Below are 12,024 nucleotides of genomic sequence, written 5' to 3' on the forward strand. Positions count from 1 at the left end.
TAATTTTCAGCTTCTTGTACCTTTGAAGTGAAAAAGGAAATCAACAGTGTGGTTATTACAGTAATTAAAAACTGAGGACATCTCCTAAAAAATATCATTTTCTTAGAAAGTACTGTTCCCAGCATTTTTCTTTACTCAGCCTCATTTTAACTGTTAACTTGATGAGTCCGAATCAAAAACAAAAAGTTTATTTTCATCGACCCTACTAATGTATGCAAGAGTATTGTTTTTGATCTCTCCCTCCACTTTACAAAAAAAAATCGTTGCTACCGAAATTGTTGACTGTCGACTTCGCTAGATCCTTTGTTTATGTTGTCAGAGAACTAAGCTAATTATTTTCATCCGCAGGACCTGACGAGCAGAATTAGCCCCATCAATGTCTCTTTTGCCTGTGTCGGAGAGTCAAAAACCAGACCCAGCTGTCTCATAATTCTTTCTGTTACAACTCAGCTACGGTTGAGTCGCGAGTTATCGGCCCATTTTCTCTAATTACTGCCCCGAAAAGGCGTCGACTGCCGTCTGTACACGTGGCCTCTTTTCTTTGTTTTCACATCGACTTTGATGTCGCTTGGTCCCCGTCGAGGCTGAGGATTGTGTAGGTAGTGAATAAGGGAACCTTGTTTACCTTTCTGGTTGATTTTGTTTATTCTTTCCAGTATTTCCTTCTTACTGTAAAAGTGTTAATTAGTTTCAGATTGTGAAGTGTGAAATCGTGGATATGATTTTATGGGTCACTATGAAACATTTTAGCCGTGTTAAGCAGGAGCTAATGAGAAAGTTTCACTAATAAAATAAAGCCATTAATATAGTTTTAAAATTCAATTAAAAAAATTTCATCTCCTGTACAGCAAACGTCTGGAGCTTATTTATAAATGCCGACGAGCAAAAATATGCACTCAAATGCATTGCCACAACATGCTTACTGCGCGACACTTTTCTTGCGTGTATTAGACGGGTATTTTCAGGGTGTCCACCCCCTATTTCCTCCTCCCCTCCCCCTATATACACCGAAGAACACACCACACCAGCACTATCTTGTTTCCAGTAACAACCCAACGACAACTAGCTGCTGGTGGCCGTGATGCTACCTGGTGGAGACCGCATTAGCATCAAACCGTCTTCATTACCAGCACCGACCCAGAAGGACAGGACCTGTCGTCGATGAGAAACTGGGGTCTGGCGAAGATCGGATGTCAATTAAAAGGCGATTCATCGCTCATTGAGGGCTGACGTTACGTGCATAGAGGTAGCCTTGTGATCACGTGCTACAGCAACGACCTTTTGTCTCGCAAATAAAGGCAGCTCAATGGAGACCTGTTTTCTGAAAAGAATTTGTTCTGTATCAAAGCAGTTTTTTTTTAAACTAGCTACAAAGTCATGGTGTGAAAGCATTTAGGAGACAGGGAGTGCTGTCCGTGGTTTGCTGAATTTTTTCACATACATGGCATTTGTAAGGAGATCGGTGTCTACAGAGCTGCACGATCCTGGGGTCTGTTCTGACATTTGTCGTGTTGCCTGAAGATTATATACAGGAAACACAGTTCTTCTACTCGATTTGTATTTTTCATGTCAATTTTTTTTTTCTAAAAATGTCAGACTATTCCAATATATATCGAACAGTGGAATTTTATTTTTGAGGGTATAGTTCTAGACATGGTGGTTATAATTAACTTCATATCAATTTTCGACGACTTAAGGTCCAAAAATGTTAAACAAATGTAAAATTATTTACGGAGTAGCACTGCTCCTATGAACACATTAATGTTACATGTTTCGAACATATTTTCATTTAGTTCGATGTAGTGAATTCCGCGATCAAAAAGTCGTCAAGTAGCGCCTTGTTTATCTCCCTTGAAACAATTATTTTTCTCCCTTTGTTTCCATGGGAGATAATGTGTCTTGGCGAGCATTGCATCTCGTGAAACTGATATTATTGTGCACATAATTAGAGGACTTTTTTGAGAAGCTTGACTAATTAGAGAACCGAAAAGCAGAAGTTAACTTCTTGTATGCTCCATCATTCTCTTCTCTCCCTCCTCTTCGGATTGTTTTTTTTTTCCTTCCCCCCTCCATTTTTTTTTTTTTTTTTTGTGTGTATTCAAAGCTAGTTATGAAATCCTGGGAATAACTATCCACGTTCCACTATCGCCGTGTGTTATCTGTTTTAAATAAGAGATTTTTCTCGCCTTTTTCTCTTTTAAAAAATGTTTACTGGAGACAAGCAAAAATGGATATTTTATGCTGTTTGTCAACACTATGCGTTATTGAGTCGGTTTGTAGGAAACAATAGGCATGATATTTACGACAAAGGCTGAAATATTTTTTACCTAACATAAAGAAGTATAACCCCCAACAATAGTTGGAGACATATAATCTCAAAAATATCCTTACAAATTTGTAGCAAAAACAATTATAAATAATTAATTTCGATTAGAAAGGGGAAGAGGTCCACTAATGAATACGTATCCTTTTGAGATGAAGTCTTCAGGTTACTCTTGTACCTGTTGACTTGCTCTCAATTCTTCTCACACAGAACTAAGCAGTGATGTGAAACGTGTGTTTACACAAGCTGTGCACTGGTGCCGTAATTTGCTGAACTTTTTCTTCCTTTTTTTTTTTTTTTTTTTTGAATCGAGGGCGTTTTCTTTTGCGAGACTGAATGGGAGGCGTGGGAAAGAAGCAACACCAACAGTTACATAGTTACAGTTACATCGTTACACCTTGCCAGACAGTGGTTGTGAGAGTAACAAAATGGCGACAAACGAGAAGTGAGTCACGCCGTGCGTGGACGCTACCTGCCAATGAAAACCTTGGCGACACCGGCGGGTACAGTTACCCGGGGGTTTGGTTAGTGGCGTCACAGGAACGGTTCGCATTTCGTTTGTTCCCGACACCCCGTGCTAACGGTTCACACGGTCGGTACGTGCCTTCCTCTGAGTGGCCTGCAGTCGTCACCTCCGGGGTGGACACGTGAAAACGAACAGAGTTCGTGCGCGTGCCAGTCTTCTGTGACTTCAAGAGAGAGATTGTGCGTGTGTGTCGGGGGAGAAAGGGGGATACTTATGAAGTGTATATAACCTCTGTTTGTGTATGCGAGATGTGCATCAGCATGCATTTGAACAACCTGCCTGTAACTGTATGAACCTTTGTGTTCCATCTAGCCTATATTTATAAGGCAACTTCTCAAATAAAGAAATACTGCAGAAGAAGTCGAAACATCGTCCACAGTGTAGTAAAAAAAAACTATTATCACACCTATTGAAAAAATAGCAATATTTTTTACAAAAGAAGAGTTGTATCTGGAAGATGTGAAGTATTCACGTGTTGTCTTTTTATATTTTTTAACAAAACGGAGAAAATAATTCTGGTGATCTCTCTCTCCACCCCTCTTCCATCCCGTGGTACTAAGTGTCTGAGATAGTCTGTGACATACAAGACCTGGACTTTTTCTCCATATATCATTATTCCCCAATAATTCCCCAATAAAAATTATTCGCCATATATTATTATTCCCCAATAAAAATGTCTCCATATATCATTATTTCCCAATAAAAATTAGGTCTGTGTCTTGGTCTTGACTCTTCTTTTCAAAAGGGGTCATTGCCCTACACAGATCCAGTAAATGCGTGTGCTTGTGGCAATTGTTCTTTCTTCTCTTTGTTCTCAGGAACCAGTTCACGCGTGGATGCGCACACTCACACACACTCACTACTTTTTCTCTTGTAACCCTAGGTGCGTGCATTTTCTCCTGTCACGCTCTGGCGCACCGTTTGCGGTCGTCATCCACACTGATTTATTAAAATAAACTGCTTCGCTTCAGATTTGTTTCTTGACAGAAATACTACTTGGCTTTGACAGAACTTCGTCATGTACAACAAACAGCCTGCAAAATTAATCACAGGGCGCAACCAACAGCCCTCGCACGCCGCTCGTGAGAACATGAACAGATCATCGCCGCCCGCTCGTCGTTCACTTGCCAACTGGTCAAGAGTCACGCTCCGGGCGAGAAAAGTCAACGTGATGGTAAGCACTGCCGGCAACTAGCTACCCGACTATCAGATGATGGCGCCACCTACAGCATCTCTTCTCCTCCCCTGCTCCCCTCCTCATCCTTCCCCCCTACTCTACCCCATGTTTAATCTCGCGAGCTGTTGGCAGGAGGCCACTACTTCACACTCCAATGTTTTGTCACACCTGCCACCCGGGCAAGACCAACGTTTTTCTTTGGCAATCGTGTTTCTATGATTCCTTTTCTGTCAAATAGTCCATCCTCTTCATCACGATGTCCAGTGTGCATGATTTTTGGATTCTTTCGTTATTCTTTTCGGCTTTCAGTCACTGATAAACATGAATCATTTTTCCAATCATCAGCAGACGACAGACGACTTTGACACCATGTTCTCTGGAGTTTAAACGTTTGATTAATGCTTAGTGACAAAGACGATGATGACAGCGATAATACTTTATTCATCATATACACCAGCTAGCAGATGGTGGTGCCGCCTACTGTATCACCACCCTCTCGCCGTTACTACTTTTCATCTTGACGATGTTTGAATTTTTTTTTTGTCAAAATTATTTTTTTAAGAGTTTTTTTTTTAGGAGTGGGTCTTTGCCTTTTTGGAGTCATGTGAACATTTGATGCGCTCGCAAACACACCGACGGACGAGAGAGAGAGAAATGCAAAGAGGGAGGGAGGGAGAGGAAAAGACCGGATAGTCTTTCTTACTAAAGAAGAGGCAAAAGAGAAGGAGATGGGGAAAGAAAGAGGTTGTTCATCTAGCAGTCTTATCTGAAACACGCCCATCAGGACGAACTGTAAGCTTCCTTTCATCGTGGCATCATCTGTGTCTAAGGCGACGATTTGTGAGATAATATTTAAGCTCGCGGGTCGAGGACACACCTCTCCTAGCGACTCGATTCGAACAAAAACTTAATCTTCCTTTCACACACTTATTTGAGGAAGAGTATAGCTTCCTTTACTTTTATATAGGGTTCTTCTACCTCAAACCACTGCTAGATATATCACCCTTTACAGTCACAAACAATTATTGTGGTTAATCTACCCTTTGTCCAAGAAATGTCCTCTTCTCATGCCATGTCGGACTTCTTATTCTTGTGTTATAGGATGTGATTCATTCAGAAGAAATACCTTGTAATTTCGTTGATGAAATGGATACCTCGAAGTAAAGGATATTTACTGGATCATTGAATCAGACAGAATGAGAAGGTACTAATCGCTTAGACTTTATTAAAATAACTTGATTAATGCGCCACGGATCGACATCCCGGTTAACCTCTTTGATGTTGGTTAATTTATTTTGATAAATGGGCCAACATTACAGAATCTTCTCTGGTGAGATGTTGTTATGAAAGTATGTTGACTACTCGAGACCCACTTCAAAAAAGGTATCACTAACGACAAGAAAATCGTATCTATCAAAGAGTATACCGATAAAAAAGTGTTGAAAATTAAGGAATTTTTAGACGTGATAGTTGATAAGGCTTTTGAAGACCCTTCCCTTAAATGTTGGCAGTTATAAAGTTTAAGTTCCTGACCTAGGATGTGTCGTTTATCCGTTAAAACAGATGTAGTACGGACAGGTAGATATTTAGATAGGTGACAGCTGGAATGGGCAGGGAGGACTGATAATAAATACAATGTAACCGACAAATATAATATTTCTTCGTCAAAAGGAAGACCGTCATTGAAATGTTTTACAATTTCAGACAAAATCACGATTTGTGGCCAAAAAAAGTTTATACAAAAGTAAAGCGTTGAAATGGTTTCTGTCGGCGGTAAGATCCAGAACAAGTTTTATTATTTAGAAAAACACGACTGTATAAACGCCTTCTCTTCGCATGTTTCGCACTTCAGACTTAAAGAACAAAGCCAGTGTGCAACTCCATAAACGCTGGATTACATTATTTATTTTTATTTTTGTCCCGGACAATGTTTAGGTAGTAAACTTCAATGTGGGTGGTCATGATAGCACAAGGATCTGTTCTTGGTGCATTTATGTCGGGATTTTTTTTCTCCCTCGTTTTTCTTGAACGTGAGCTAGGCGCAATTCTTCATCACAAATTGAACGATGAAGCGCTCGTCCTTCTGCGTTTCCTTGGCAACGAGCAAGGCAACATTTTAGTGGAAATGAGGGCGCCTGAAGTGCAGAAGGAAGGAGAGAGGAGATGTGACATATATGAGTGTAGTAAAAACATAACTGGCGATAGAGTAAGTTTATTCTCACGTCTAGTGAAGGGGTGACGGGGTACTGCATATTAAATTTAAGTTTGTTTTCGAGCTGTTTTGCTAATTCATCCAGGCTGACGCAGGCTGCTCTCCCCCTTTTTTTCCTGGCCTGGGAAAACTAAACAGACCGAGTTCATTCCCCGAGACCGCTGATAATTTAAATTCCTCATCGATGCGTAGACCTTTACTTTCCAGGTGCATACAAGTTTTTCGAGCGTATATGGAACTTGGAATATTCGGCTGATAGTCCTCGGTGTTTATTTCAGCGCAGTATTTCATTTCAATTTACGCTGCTTTGATGTCCTCCCTGGAATGGGCAGTCACCTGCTTCAGCGTGCGAAAGCAAGTTGATAGGAGAGGTGGCATAGCTCTCCCGACCTGGTGTCAGCCTCCAAATCGGCGATTGGAGCCACAGCAACAAGCAAGGACAGGTTTGGGAGGTTTGAATATCCAACCTGATATGACGAGAGAGTTTTGAAAAAGCATATCATCCCCACCCCTTCGCCCAGCTGTTAAAATTTCTCGTGTATTGCAGATTGTCCGCATCGTCTATCGCACGTTCTTTCAGCAGATCAAAGGAAATATGGGGATACGCTCCCGCGGCAAAGATGTCGGAATTTTTTTTACCAAAAAAAAAAAAAAAAAAAAATCCTGGAAACCAGGGAAACGATAGCTGGACGGATGGGAATATGGCAGGTTTTTGGAGGAGGAATGATGAGTGGGGAGGAGGTGGGGTTGGGTGGGTTAGAACAAGATTACGAAGCACGCGCGTGTGATGAGTTTGGAGCGATGTACAAACTGCGGAACGAGCGCCGCCGTGGGTTAGGGTTAGATCCTTCGCGGCATTTGGCGCAGAAGAGGTTGCTGAGCGCCATCTAGGGCCGATCGACAAAACACATTGATGATGAGGCTACGACTGCACGGAGGAAGGGAGAGAGAGAGAAGGGAGATGAGTGGGAAGTGAGGACTTCAGATGGCCGTCATGCCTGACTGAATCAGTAACTCAGGTGACTCGGTCTTGACTCGAGTGTCACCTGAGGGGAATATGTTGTGGCACAAACCTGTGCATAGAAGTACAATAGCGTTTTATTGTTTTAGCGTATCGAATTTAATATGTGTGTGTGTGTTTGTTTGTTTGTGGGTGCGTGCGTGCGTGCGTGTCTGCGCGCGCATTTCTAAAGAATAAAAAAAAAAATAGTACAATAAACAATCTAGATAATTTTTATTAATAATGATATAGAAATACGAGGATATATTTGGCAAATAGTTTTATTATTGTTTTCGTCCATTATTTCTTCGGCAGAGGCTTCAGTGAATCGAAAAAGATTTATTGCGCAGCTCACGACTAATGTCGAAGATTCCCGATTATTTGTTCACAAAGAACTGGACATCTGTCTTGCTGTCTTGAATAATGTGCATTCTTCAGTCGTGGAGCAGCGGGTCCAGAGAGTGTGAGGGTTAGACATAAGAAGAAACAAAAAGCAAATAATAATAATAATAATAAAATAAATAAAATAAAAGACAAACATAACAAACCAAAGAAAAGCTAGGTAGAACACCTATAGCGAGTTATATAACGGTATCCACATTTTCCTAATAGAGAGGAACAATGAAAAACCATTTATCAAACATTTTGAGTCTGGCATTTTTATGATGCATTTTAAAATATTGTTTGACCGCATGTAGCAGATAGCTTAACGTTTTGAGTTTGGTAATTATTTTCACATTACCTGACTGCTTGAGTAAACTTATTTATAAATGGAAAAACTCGTGTAAATCTGTTTATCACTACTCTTTGCCACTTCAAAATAAATAAATATTTCACTTATAGATTATCTTCATCCTTTGAAACCACCTTTTAGTTTTATCTTGAGTCTTGATATTCAAAGACAATACTATATCATCTGAATATTTGTTTCCCTGTAATGCTCACACTATTTATATCACACTTAACAGTTAAAGAATTTGAAAAAAAACCTAAAAAAAAAATATCAAACCATAAATTATTGACATCCTCCGCGAACGCTTCATCCCCGCCATCTCAACGACTAACTCATCACCTTGATTAATAAATAATATTAAAAGTCTGACGGTAGACAGTTGTCATTGTTCTCGGGGTATGATGGGACGAGTGCAAACTGGAAACCGTGCGGAGTGAGGAGGTCTGCAGTTTGACCGACGATACAAAGGGAAATGTGGAGCGCATCGCATGTCCCCAAAAGGAAATGCACTCCTCGAGTTTCATTGCTCATGAAATAAGCATAGACCCAGAAAGGAAAGAATGGCCGGGTAGCAGTGATCGACCGATATTTCACAATAAAGGACGGGTGGACAGATAATGTACCAAAAAAAAAAAAAAAAAATCTGACAGCAATGGGATATTGGAGGGGTGGAGGATTGAACATCCACACTCTACGCTCTGAAGCAATTGCAACATCTGATAAGAATCCTAGGATGTTCATTGCTGACTAACGGGTGGGTTCATTGTTTAACCACAGTTAGTGATTTGATGGAAATTGGTTTAGAAGATGTTCTCAGCGGTCGTCCCCGCAATTAAGGGTTTAAAAGAGGTTATTGAGAAAGGTTAATTTTATACAACCAAATTTTTCAGGCTTAGATGGAACTTTGTAACTCGTCATCCCTCGTTTTGTCTGATTCTGTTTCCAGTCTTCGCACGAGGCTACGTGAAGCCGAGAGGCAAATATCAGTCCCCCCCAATCCTTCCTCCATGCACGCCTTAGCAAGCGGAGAGCCAAGAAAAGTCGGAAGGGACTCATCTTTCGTGAGATGCGAAAGATAATGTTTTAGAAAGAGAGCAGATTGTTTTCCCAGGAGATCCAATTAAAACACTTCCTTCTTCTCTCCCTTCTTCTGCCAACTTCTTTCCCTTGTTCTGCCAAAAGCGCTCCTTCCACAACTCGCAAAAGGCGAGCAACCGAAAAGGCTTGCTGAGCGTGATTGTTTGAATGTGCAGTTAGAAGACTGCTCGTGCAGGCTGCTGAAAAATGTTAGAATTCCCAGAGCGCCGGTCCTACTTTTCCTCCCGCCACCCGCACCCACCCTGGAACGCTCCACATCCTTGTCGTGGTTGAAAAAGGCCAACAGTCTTTCAATCTTTCCTCAGTCTGATAGGAATCTTTACAGTTCTTACTTGAAATACGGCCAACAATTCTGAAGAAGCTTGATGGACAACGATTTTGAAACAACAATAATTTAAAAATCAAAACAAGAATGTTAGTCCACACACATCTGGACATCACTGCTCGTCTAAACATTTATCCCTGACAACCTGAAACAACTTTGAATCGGTTAAATTACAATTATTATTGGCACAGAGTAAGTATAACACATCCAATCGTCAATTAAAAGCTCTCGTCTGTTCCACAAGTACAACAGATGCAAAATATGGCCAAGGAAACGAGTCCCTCGTCATCACAAGAAGTGAAAACTCTTCGGACAGGACCATCAGCAACCCTGACCGAGAGATGCTGAACTTGTCAAAGGCGTTCCTCTCGGCAGCGTTTGCTTTTGGGAACATTGGCGATGTTTGCTTTGGGGTGTAAGGGAGGTACAAAGTGCTGCCATAGCAACAAGTTGGGTTTATTTTCTGTGTGCAGGTTGAAAATATCCGCGAGTTTCTTCTAGTTTCCGAAGACATGCAAAGAGCTTCTGCGATAGTTTATACAATGTCTTGTGGAGCTCCAGCTACACCTGTCTGTTGAAAAAGAAGACTCATTACTGTTTGTTTCCCGGAAGGGAAGAAACTGGGTATCCACGGGGTACAAAGGTGTGAAGCGTGGTAAAATAAATTACCCATCAATCGGATTTTCGTATAAAACACTACAGACATTTTTCTGAAAGGGTTCGGGCTGGCATTATAAGGAAATAAGTCTCTGTTAGTTAGTCCACAGATTGTTGCCAATCAACCACGTGGAAGAGTTCTGTACAAAATTAAGAGCAAGTTCATAGTGGGTCTTCAAGTGACAAGCGATGTTTTATTTTTTCCGCGGTGAATTTTTGTATGGTCCAAGTTCCAGTGGCGGTTGACCAACAGGTGTGAAATACAAGAGAGGGAGTGCTGCTGCGGCAGTCATCATCAGAACTGCTGACATTTATGAGGCATTTTATGATATATTTTAATAAAAATACTTTTTATATATTTATATATAATTTTTATATGTGATATGTAAGTATTCGCTTAATACTTGGGCGGTCCGGTGGTGCAAAGGTCAGTGCCTGTCACCATTACAGCGAGGGTTGACTGTCCTGGGTTCAGCTCTCGTCTCGGGTACGTTCCTTTCTCTACATGTGGCATTTGTTTACTGGGCTGGCTGCCTTGCCCTGATATAACCTTAGTTCTGGCTCAGTATAAAACACCGATTCCCCCTCACCTCCCTTATTACTTACTATCATACAAGTTTCTTTGTTTTATTAATATTGTATTGTTCAACTACAGGCCGCGGTCGTATCCTAAGACCTAAATGTCCAAAAAAGTCATCGGTGACATCAACTTTCGGCTTCCAGGTCAAAGAATTTGTTTCAGTAAAGTAACAATAAACAAATTATGATGATTTCCTTCTAGTTTATTTATTTACTTATTTGTTGTGGCACACAGAGAAGGATTTATAACACGTGCTCGCCGAGGAAATAATCAGACTTTTGTTTAATACCGTAAGGCGATATGAAGACAATGCAGCCATACATCTCGCTCGTCATTTAAGAGGCAATTATCTCCTGCTGTAGTATTTATTTGCCTCCCTTGAAACCTCTAACTCCTTCTCATTGCTCTCCCTTACCGGAAAGACGTGTGTATGTGTGGGTCATTATGCGCGCGGCTTATCGCCCCTTGCAGCTTTGTTGTCTGCAGCAGCGGCACGCGGACCGCATCGCACTAATTAGACCGGCGATACAATAAACATGAGACTGTAATTGACGATGCTGAGGAAGAGTTTGACGATAACAAACACATAAGTAAGCGAATAAAAGCAGAAAACGATTAGGCAAGAGGTAAGATGGCAGACAGGAGGAAGGGAGAGGGGACGAAGGAACACGGGTCGTCCTAGAGAGAAATTTATGATTGATGTTCCGCCTCCGATTGGGAAGAGGTTTAGCATTTCGGTGCGTAATGACTGAAAGATAACGATAGTTGCGTCATGCAAATTGCCCGGAACAGTCGGGAAACGAAACCCATGACCTAGGTGAAGGGTCACGCCAACATCACAAGCTCCTTTTATCGCGTTTTGCGGGGCCCCGGGTGTTCCAAAAAGTGCGAGCCATCTTGCGACTTCCGGAACGAAACATCATATCTAATCGTGAAAAGGCTGTGAGGGATTCTGTCGGTGAACCAGCTTTACATTTTTGAAAATGTTGATTAAGAAGGAGGAGAGAGGGAGAGGAAAAGAGAGAGAGAGAATATATATCCACCACTACATGCTTCTACGACAACAAAAATGGTGAATCTATTAATTCTATGCAATAAACCGTTTTGAAAATCAGCAGTTAAGGTAAAAACTCATGACTCAGGTATTCCCTCATTTTTGTGTCGAAACCTACCAAAAAAAAAAATAAATAAAAATAAAAATAAAGAAATAAAATAAAGAAATAATGAATAAATAAAATAAATAAAAAATAAACAAACAAAAAATTTATGTCGAAAAAGTCTCCTTTCAAGCTTTTACCGTTAAATATCAACAAAGCTAACAGTCCTTCTCCAACCTCGCCTTTGGTCTATCCCCGGGGACTATGGGATGGTCTTAAAGTAAGCAGATTCCAAA

Source organism: Pomacea canaliculata, linkage group LG8 (genome assembly GCF_003073045.1).
Source record: "Pomacea canaliculata isolate SZHN2017 linkage group LG8, ASM307304v1, whole genome shotgun sequence".
NCBI classification, from domain to species: Eukaryota; Metazoa; Mollusca; class Gastropoda; order Architaenioglossa; family Ampullariidae; genus Pomacea; species Pomacea canaliculata.